Here is a 7,500-nt window from a genome sequence, read left to right as displayed (position 1 = left end):
CAATGAATTTGTACCCTAATTTTTGCATGGACTTCTATTCCAACAAATGTTAAGGGACTCCAAAGTCTCGGAGCATTTCCAACAATCCTCGATTTTTCGACCGGACTTAGTGCTCCATAGGCTATATAGGCCACGGACCACGGGACGAGAGGCGGGAGCGACAATAACTTGGCCTACACAACGAATTTGTACTCCAATTTTTGCATGGACGTCTATTCCTACAAAGGTTGGGACTCCAAAGTCTCGGAGTGTAACACCCTCTTCTAAATACCCCAATAATTTAATTAAATATCAAAATACAACATCAGAGTAATTATGCCCTTTAAGGGTGTCACACAAAATATTCACACCGTTCAACAATATAGAGGTCATGCTCTTTTATTAATTTAAAACTTAATCAATTGCATAAAACACAGCGGATATAATTTCATCAATCATGTAAAACATTACATGGAAAATGGTTCTCAACCAATAATAAAACATTCAAAACAAGTTAGGACAACCCATCCCGATGTTACATCTATCAGAGCACGACCCACTACGGAGACTACACTAGACTCCAATAATTAGCTTCTACTCAACTCATTTCTCGTTACCTGAAAAATAGGCGTAAGGGTGAGTTCCTCAATCAATATAATAAGCATTATAGAACAACATGCAATGCCAAGTAATTAACACATTAATTCACCCAAATTAGACTACGCATTCAGCAACAGTAATATCCATTCAAACATCATACTCAACAGTACAATTCTCCATCATATTCAATCATTAACAACACAACACACATCACACAGATGATACTGGAATACATCCAATCATATCATATGCCACACATTCATTATGCCATGAGACTCTATGCATGCGGTACCGACTATGTTGTGAACATATAGTTCAACCTCACCGTCCAAATCCAGGCACGGCTACCAAGCTCACTAGTCCCACTCATTTGAGACATAGTGACTCACTCACTAATTCCTCACCATGGGAATTAGCTACCACCCCAAATGGGCCATGATATGCACGCTAATCACCTAGCATGCAAACAACAACAACAACAACCAACATGATTTACTCACTAATTCCTCACCATGGGAATTAGCTACCACCCGAAGGCCACAATACACATGCTAAACACCTAGCAATGCAACATCAACGATAATCAAGAATAGACACATGCTCACACTCTAAGCCATAGAATAGTCTATTCACAAATGCATACATTCACAACATCATGTATACCATTCCACATCATCGACACAATTTATCACAAAAGTATATTATATCATGCCAGACAACAACCACAATATTCGCACACTCCACTAATATCTATACTGCTCAAAACAGCGGGAATTAATCCCTATTACATCATAGGCCGACATAGGCCAACCCTCAAATAGGCACACAACATTAGAATATTCATTTTTCCCACTCTGCAACATACTATATCAATTTTTCCACAGCTCGAAGCTCACAGGTCGGCGCAAAGACTCTGCTTAACTAGAGGGAGTCGGCGCAAAAGCCCTATGCGTCGACGCATACAGTCGACGCTTAGCTCACTGGTCGGCGCAAAACTACCATGCGTCGACGCATGCAGTCAGCGCATGCCTCACGGGTCAGCGCACGCCGACCCTATGGTCGACCGCTCGCGCGCAGACTCAGATTTTTCTGAGTTTTCCAGGGTTCCGTTAGCTTACGTTTCACAGGTTTTCCGGCCGTTTCCTCAACTACGACCATCTCTAAACAGAACAATTTGCCCGGTAAATTGGTAGCGCCGATTCAAGTTTTTAACTGAAATTCGTGTTCTAGTCTAACATTTACGACTTACACCACTACCGATTCAATTTCCAGATTTTAACACCGTTTATCCAACATCAAAATCAGCATATACCGTCCCAATTAGGGTTAATTTAACGGCTTATCACTACCCACTACGTATTATCCCATAATACCATTAATCGACGATAAACCCCCCTTACCTGATTAATCCGGCAAAATCTCTAAGCTTCAAGCTCTTCTCCAACCTTCAGCCCTTGCTCTGTCTCTTTGCCCTTTTCTCTTCTCTGCAGCTTCTCTGAGTTTCACGTGAAAAACTTATTTTTTCCCAAATGAACCCTATTTCCTTATTCCACTTATATATTTTCCAATAATAATGTTAAAATCCAATAATTATTATTCCAAAATAATAATAATTATAATCCAATAATAATATTCCAATTTATTTTATTCCAATAATAAAATAACCCAATTATTCAATTAAATTAATATTATACTATTAACTCAATTTAAATAGTTATTTTATTTTATTGGGGTGTTACAACTCTCCCCCACTAAAAGAGTTTTCGTCCTCGAAACATACCTCAAGCGAACAACTCCGGATAAGACTCCTTCATCTTACTTTCCAGTTCCCAAGTCACATTGCCACCTGCTGGTCCTCCCCAAGCTACCTTCACTAAGGCAATCTCTTTACCCCGCAACTGCTTCAACTCTCGATCCTCGATCCTCATAGGTGATGTTTCCACAGTCAGGTTATCTCTCACCTGTACATCATCTATTTGGACAACATGCAACGGATCATGGATGTACCTCCTCAACTGAGACACATGAAAAACCTCATGCAAATTCGCAAGCGACGGCGGTAAAGCGACACGATAGGCTACCTCCCCTATCCTCTCCAAAATCTGATAAGGACCAATAAATCGAGGTGTCAACTTCTTCGACTTCAAAGCTCGACCAACTCCAGTTATCGGAGTAACACGAAGAAAAACGTGATCTCCCTCTTGGAACTCAAGTGACTTCCTCCTCTTATCATGATAACTTTTCTGACGACTCTGAGCAATTCTCATCTTCTCCTGAATCATCTGAATCTTTTCCGTAGTTTGTTGAACAATCTCCGGTCCAACTACAGCACTCTCACCGGACTCATACCAACATAATGGTGTCCGACATCTCCTACCATACAAAGCTTCAAACGGTGCCATACCAATGCTCGAATGAAAACTATTGTTGTAGGTAAACTCAATCAAAGGCAAATAACCATCCCAAGCACCTCCCTTTTCCAAAACACACGCTCTCAAAAGATCCTCTAATGACTGAATCGTCCTCTCCGTCTGACCATCAGTCTGCGGATGATATGCAGAACTCAATCTCAGCTTAGTTCCCAAAGCCTTCTGCAAACCTTCCCAAAACTTCGATGTAAATCTAGGATCTCTGTCCGAAACAATACTCGACGGAATACCATGCAAACTTACAATCTTCTCAATATACAACTCAGCTAATCTCTCTAACGGATAATCCATTCTGATCGGAATGAAATGAGCCGACTTCGTCAATCTATCAACAATCACCCAAATAGCCTCAAAATTCTTACTTGTCCTCGGCAAACCAGAAACAAAATCCATACTGATACTATCCCACTTCCACTCTGGAATAGCCAACGGTTGCATTAGCCCAGACGGCTTCTGGTGCTCAATCTTTGACTTCTGACAAGTCAAACAGGAATACACAAAACTTGCAATTTCTCTTTTCATTCCCGGCCACCAAAATAACCTTTTTAAATCATGATACATCTTCGTAGCCCCAGGATGAATACTCAAACCACTACGATGTCCTTCTTCAAGAATACTCTTCTTAAGTCCTGTAACATCTGGAATACACACCGATTACCAAATTCAAAACACCATTCTCATCGACTCTGAATTCACCACCTTGACCTTGATTCACTAAAGTCAACTTATCCACCAGAAGCATATCGGATTTCTGACCCTCTCTAATCTCATCCAGAATACTACTCGTTAACTTCAACATTCCCAATTTAACACTATTGTGAGTACTCTCACACACCAAACTCAAGTCTCTAAACTGCTCAATTAAATCCAATTCCTTAACCATTAACATAGACATATGCAATGATTTCCGACTCAATGCATCAGCTACTACGTTTGCTTTACCCGGATGGTAATTCAAACAAAATCATAATCCTTCAGAAATTCTAACCATCTCCTCTGTCTCATATTCAGCTCTTTCTGATCAAACAAATACTTTAAACTCTTATGGTCACTGAAAACCTCAAATCTCGATCCATACAAATAATGCCTCCACAACTTCAGAACAAATACCACAGCTGCCAACTCTAAATCATGCGTCGGATAGTTCCTCTCATGAACCCTCAGCTGTCTCGAAGCATAAGCTATAACCTGCTTATTCTGCATCAACACACCACCCAAGCCCAACAATGAAGCATCACAGTAAACTTCAAATGGTTCCGACGAGCTCGGTAATATCAGAATAGGAGCAGTAGTTAACCTTCTCTTTAACTCTTGGAAACCTTCTTCACATTTTGAGTCCCAAACAAACGCTTGCCCCTTTCTAGTCAACATTGTCAACGGTAACGCCAACTTAGAAAATCCCTCGATGAACTTCCTATAATAACCAGCCAATCCAAGAAAACTTCGAATCTCAGCTACAGACTTAGGAGCTTCCCACTTAGATACCGCTTCTATCTTAGAAGGATCAACAGCAACACCACCTCTTGAAATCACATGACCAAGAAAACTAACCTCTTCTAACCAAAATTCACATTTTGACAGTTTAGCAAATAACTTCTTTTCTCGGAGAACTTCTAAAACCACTCTCAAATGCTCAGCATGCTCTTCTTCAGATTTCGAATATACCAAAATGTCATCAATAAACACCACAACAAACTTATCTAGATACGGATGGAAAATCCTATTCATATACTCCATAAATACTCCAGGCGCATTAGTCACACCAAAAGGCATTACAGAATACTCATAATGTCCATACCTCGTTCTGAAAGCAGTCTTCTGAATATCCTCAGTTTTCACACGTATCTGATGATATCCCGATCTCAAATCTATCTTGCTGAACACACTCGCACCAACCAATTGATCCATCAAATCATCAATCCTCGGCAAAGGATACCGATTCTTGATAGTCACTTTATTCAGTTGCCTGTAGTCCACACACAACCTCATAGTACCTTCTTTCTTCTTAACCAACAACACTGGTGCACCCCACGGTGACACACTCGGACGAATAAATTTCTTATCCAACAGATCTTCCAGCTGACTCTTCAATTCAGTTAACTCCACAGCAGACATACGATACGGAGCCATCGATATCGGTCTAGTACCAGGTACCAAATCAATCGAGAACTCAACTTCACGCTCTGGCGGCAATTCATTCACTTCTTCCGGAAACACATCAGGAAAATCACACACTACAGCGAGATTGCCAATCACCAGTTTATCTTTAGCCTCCAAAGTCGCTAACAGCATAAACAACTCTGCCCCATCTGCCACTTCCTCATTCACCTGTCTTGCAGATAGAAATAAACTCTTTCCTTCCTCAATCTCAGGAAAAATCACAGTCTTATCAAAACAGTTAATAGAAACTCGGTTAAACACCAACCAGTTCATTCCCAAGATAACATCAATCTGTACAATGGAAGACACACAAGGTCTATCCCAAAATCTCTACCAAAAATATTCAAAGGACAACTCAAACAAACCGAAGTAGTAGTCACTGAACCCTTTGCAGGAGTGTCAATCACCATACTTCCACGCATCTCAGATATCTCTAACTTAAGTTTCACAGCACAATCCAAAGATATAAAAGAATGAGTTGCACCGGTGTCAATAATAGCTACAAGAGGAAAGCCATTAATATAACACGTACCTCGGATCAACCGATCATCTGCAAAAGTCTCAGAACCTGATAAAACAAAAACCTTGCCTCCTGACTGATTCTCTTTCTTCGGCTTAGGACACTGTGGGCTGATATGACCCAACTCTCCACAGTTGAAACAAGTCACAGTCTTCAACCGACAATCTGCAGCCAAATGACCACCTTTTCCACATTTGAAACACTTCTTCTCATTACTGGTACACTCATGGATACGATGTCCAGCTTGACCACATCTGTAACACTTAGCAGGAGCACTAGAATCTCCCCCACTAGGCCTCTTCATCCCACTCTGCCTCTGAAAACCTTTGCCAGCTGCATACGGTTTTCCACGTTCAATCTGATTCTTGCCTTTCCTATCAACCCTCTGCTGATAGCTCTCAGCTCTGGCCTTGGAATCCTGTTCGAAAATCCTGCAACAGTCAACCAAATCAGAAAACACTCTAATCCTTTGATACCCAATAGCCTGCTTGATCTCGGGACGCAACCCGTTCTCAAACTTCACACACTTTGAAAATTCTCCAGCAGCCTCACTATAGGGAGTATAATACTTTGACAGCTCTGTGAACTTAGCAGCATACTCAGTTACAGACCTGTTACCCTGTTTCAATTCCAAAAACTCTATCTCCTTCTTTCCTCTGACATCCTCGGGAAAATACTTCCTCAGGAATCTCTCCCTGAACACCGCCCAAGAAATCTCAGCATTTCCAGCAGTTTCCAACTCAGTGCGGGTAGCAACCCACCAATCATCAGCTTCTTCTGACAGCATATGTGTACCGAACTTGACCTTCTGATTCTCAGCACACTCAGTTACTCTAAAGATCCTCTCTATCTCCTTCAACCATTTCTGAGCACCATCTGGATCGTATGCTCCCTTGAACATTGGAGGATTGTTCTTCTGGAACTCACTCAACTGACGAGCAGCTCCCATTCCCATAACATTCGGATTTCCTCCAAGTACTCCAGCTAGCATACCCAGAGCCTCAGCAATCGCAGCATCATCTCTACCTCTTCCAGCCATCTCTATTCTGAAAACCCAACAAGCTAAACAATGAATACTGATAGGGTTAAACAACACCTATCCCGTACAGGGAACCAGAATAATTACGACTCGACACGACCGACTATGCTCTGATACCACTAATGTAACACCCTCTTCTAAATACCCCAATAATTTAATTAAATATCAAAATACAACATCAGAGTAATTATGCCCTTTAAGGGTGTCACACAAAATATTCACACCGTTCAACAATATAGAGGTCATGCTCTTTTATTAATTTAAAACTTAATCAATTGCATAAAACACAGCGGATATAATTTCATCAATCATGTAAAACATTACATGGAAAATGGTTCTCAACCAATAATAAAACATTCAAAACAAGTTAGGACAACCCATCCCGATGTTACATCTATCAGAGCACGACCCACTACGGAGACTACACTAGACTCCAATAATTAGCTTCTACTCAACTCATTTCTCGTTACCTGAAAAATAGGCGTAAGGGTGAGTTCCTCAATCAATATAATAAGCATTATAGAACAACATGCAATGCCAAGTAATTAACACATTAATTCACCCAAATTAGACTACGCATTCAGCAACAGTAATATCCATTCAAACATCATACTCAACAGTACAATTCTCCATCATATTCAATCATTAACAACACAACACACATCACACAGATGATACTGGAATACATCCAATCATATCATATGCCACACATTCATTATGCCATGAGACTCTATGCATGCGGTACCGACTATGTTGTGAACATATAGTTCAAC

Source organism: Lathyrus oleraceus, unplaced genomic scaffold (assembly GCF_024323335.1).
Source record: "Lathyrus oleraceus cultivar Zhongwan6 unplaced genomic scaffold, CAAS_Psat_ZW6_1.0 chrUn0109, whole genome shotgun sequence".
NCBI lineage: Eukaryota > Viridiplantae > Streptophyta > Magnoliopsida > Fabales > Fabaceae > Lathyrus > Lathyrus oleraceus.
Note: the sequence above shows the minus strand (reverse complement) of the source record.